Below are 3,686 nucleotides of genomic sequence, written 5' to 3' on the forward strand. Positions count from 1 at the left end.
TGGAGGGACTCTTTATTATAATATTGAATAATAATCTCCCCTTCCCTACAAGTTGACCCCTATCATTAGAGTTGACCAATAATCTGCTTTTGACCAGCAATCAATCTGTAATTGAGTGTCAGTTTCTTGAAATTGAAATTTGTATCTGTGTGCGTGTGTCTATGAGCATGTATATTTCTGTGTGTGTATTTGGGGCGTAGCTGGTAACACAATGAATATGTCACATTGTGTGCTATCAGAGAAAGAAATATTGCAAAGAAAGTGTGTGTGTGTGTATGTGTGTGTGTGTGTGTCAGCGTAAATGATAGAGGAGGGTTGGATTGACCTCCTAATTACTGCAGCGGTGATGGGAGGAGAGACATGAGGCCAGAGGTTAATAGCTGGGTTGTTGGACAAGAAGGCTGAGTAGGGGAGAGGGACGAGGAGGAGGGAAGCAGACTAGAGTAGAAGACAGGATGAAAGAGGAGGGGTGGAGGAAGAGGAGAGGACTGGTGTGGGTATAGATGGCATGAGAAAATGGTGGAGAAAAAAGTACGAAGAAGGAAGGAAGGCCAATGAACGATGAAAAAGGATTATCATAGTGAGGAAATGTTTCTCAACTCTTTGCATTCAGAGATTTCAAAAGATTGTGTTCATTAAACAAAATATGCTCTTGGGGGGAATGAGCCTCTATTCATCCATCCATCCTGCAATTCATCCATCTAATCCCTTTAAACTTATTGCCCTCCAAAACCCATATGATTGTTTCCTGATCTGGTGACCCTTTGGTAAATGTTTGATTAAGTTTAAGCAACTTTGGTTGTGGTTTTGGTAAAAACAAACCATTGGTGGTTGGTAGGGAATATAATGCAAACAGTAATTTCCAGTGTCAAATTTGGATCCGTTGGACTAAAAGCAGTCCGGTGTTGAAACAACGCAGAGGGCTGTGTTGGTGGGTGTGTTCTCATAGACGAGTCATTATTTGCACAGCCACTATAGGTCTTTTTCATAGAAATTCAATCAAAGGTAATTTTATGTGTTTGAACAAATGACACATCCCAGTATGCATTAGATGAAAAGACGGGCTGTACTATACTGAAAGAAAAAGAAAATCAGCAGCTTCTAATTTGTTTTCCAGATGTATTTCAATGCATCAAGCACCATGTGCTGTTTTGTGTTCTTTATCTTGTCTTTTTTAACTTGGCAATTTATTGTTTCTATTGGTGAGTGTTTAAAGTATTTTGATCTTCCAGAAAAAACATAAAAAAGAATTGAAAGTGTCTCACCCTTCTCCAACATAGTGAATAGGCAACCACAGTCTGATCATGACATTTGCATGATTCCAAAGGCCTTGTTTGAAACCCACCACCTCTGTTCATTCCTTTGCTGTTATTGAGGGTATCTTTATCTAGGCCGTGTTACCAGAGCAAACACTGTAGTTAACCGCTGGTGAATAAAAAAATCACAATTAATTTAGAAAAGCTCCTCCAAAATAAAAGCAATTCCCCCTCTGTGTGTGTCTGGTACAGTTTGTCTGTTGCCTCGAGCAGTGAGAGGCGATTAGAGCGCCTGAAAAAGGGGGTTAGAAGACAGAACCTCATCAGGAATATGGAACGGCTCTTGGAGACACACACATACCAAGCGACACCCATAACCCAATTAAAACAGGAGCAAATGAGAATGCAAAGGACTGAATGTGTATAGGCTAGGGACACCTAGGGACACTAGGTGGGTGCTAAAAAACAATAGTCATTCCAATGGATTCAACTCCACTGTGAGCAATCAAAGACTGTGAGCATTCTGATAGTTTGTGGATATTTATATTGAGGAAATCAGCTGAGGGAAGGGTATCATTAAGACTTTATCGATATCAGTTCAGTTCTTTAACCGATACGAGTATTTCGTATCGGTTCTTTTTTAAAATATATTATTTAAAAAACAAATAAATTCAGAACAGGATTAAAATTGAATATTTTCAATATAACTAAATGTTACATAGAGCAGCAACAGGAAAGTTTACAACAGCAAAGTCACTAAACTCAATAATATCTCACTGGAAACTAATCTAAAACGTTAATAAAATAAATCACATGCTGGACATAAAATACTGAACAAAGTTTAGAAAGAATGAAGAACTCAGACATCAGTCGGTATCTGTCCTTCCTCCTGTCCTCCTCCCTTTGCTGTTGCTGTGATCCACTGCTTGCTGGTACCTCCAGTAGAGAGGGGAGGGGAAACAGATTAAAATATTGCTTTCTACCACGCTTGATAAACAAATGTCGTGCTCAAGTATTGGCTTTTTGCTCACTGTTTTATTACACTTACTTACAGTAACAAGGGTAGTTGTGGTCTACTCTATTTTGGACTATCTTCACTTCACCACAGCCTCTGCTGTGCTGGCCGCTGACTTCACTCCATGTGTGTTTGTGTGTACGTGGATGTGGAGGAGCTCTTCCCCAACACAGAGAGTAGGAAAGAGGCTCAAGTGTGTTAGTCAATGACACCAAAACTTTTTAAAAAGTACTGACAAAAGAGCCCTTATCGTCGGAGCTTATCAACACTAAGGACTTTAATAATTTCGACCTGGACCATTCAAAACCAGGTTTCGGTACCCATCCCTAGCTGAGCTCAGTCTGATTCTCAGAGAACATGGCATGTGCACGGGTGACAATTTAAAGAACAAACCATTATAAACCTCCCGTGGGTGTTCAATTTATTCCCATCATTTTCAATCTCACCAAACATTGGGTAACTTGTTTATTCAGGTTTTTCTTATCATTTATCACCAATCTATACATCAGGTGCGACATGTACTGAAAGCACACTGGGCCAACTGGATCCAGTTACCTTTATGTGACTATTTATCATTCTGTTTAAATGATTAAGAACCTTCGTTGACTAAATCTGGTCTATTAATAACAAAATATGAGGTAAATGTTACCATTTCATTAAATGAGACAGAATACCAAAACTTACATGAAATTAAGATGGAAAACGTTCAAAACATTTCAACATTTTGTACATTTTATGACAAATAGTACAAGATATGTAATTCTTCACTTCCATATTACATCATAGTTTTGGTTCAATTAACAATCATATTATTAACTTGATGCTGCTTGATGATGCTGTTCTGCTTATCTGTATTGCATTTTTCATTACAAAGGATGTTAAAATAATAAGTGTCAGCAAGATAAACAGTAAAAAAGACTCTGGTTTTCAATTATAATTATATCTGGCAAAGGATATGTCCAATACATTGAGAATTAAATTGTTCAAAACTAATTAAATCAGCATTACAAGTAATTTAAAGCACTGCCTTTTCAGTCTACGCTCCTTAGGCAGGGTGCTCCAAAATACTTTATCTTTTAAAACAACAAAAATAACAATTAAGTTTTGCCCTGGGACAACAGCCCATAAAAAGATAGCAGTAAACATGCTGGGGACCTGTACAGGAAACTAGGCCTTCGCTGCATGCTTCAGGTCTCGTCCTACAGTCTGAGAGAGAAGTGAAGTGAGAGCACTGCAGAGTCTGATTGTCAACATTATGGAAACACTGATGGTGGTGTTCTTGTTTGTAATTAATTGCCCTGATTGATTCCGACTGCAGCTTGCTTTTGAGTGGCATTTCATCATGATGTTCTTTAGTTAATACCCCCACTCCCTGCTAATAAGGCAACAATTAAAACAGTCATTTGCATCTAACA

Source organism: Micropterus dolomieu, linkage group LG13 (genome assembly GCF_021292245.1).
Source record: "Micropterus dolomieu isolate WLL.071019.BEF.003 ecotype Adirondacks linkage group LG13, ASM2129224v1, whole genome shotgun sequence".
NCBI classification, from domain to species: domain Eukaryota; kingdom Metazoa; phylum Chordata; class Actinopteri; order Centrarchiformes; family Centrarchidae; genus Micropterus; species Micropterus dolomieu.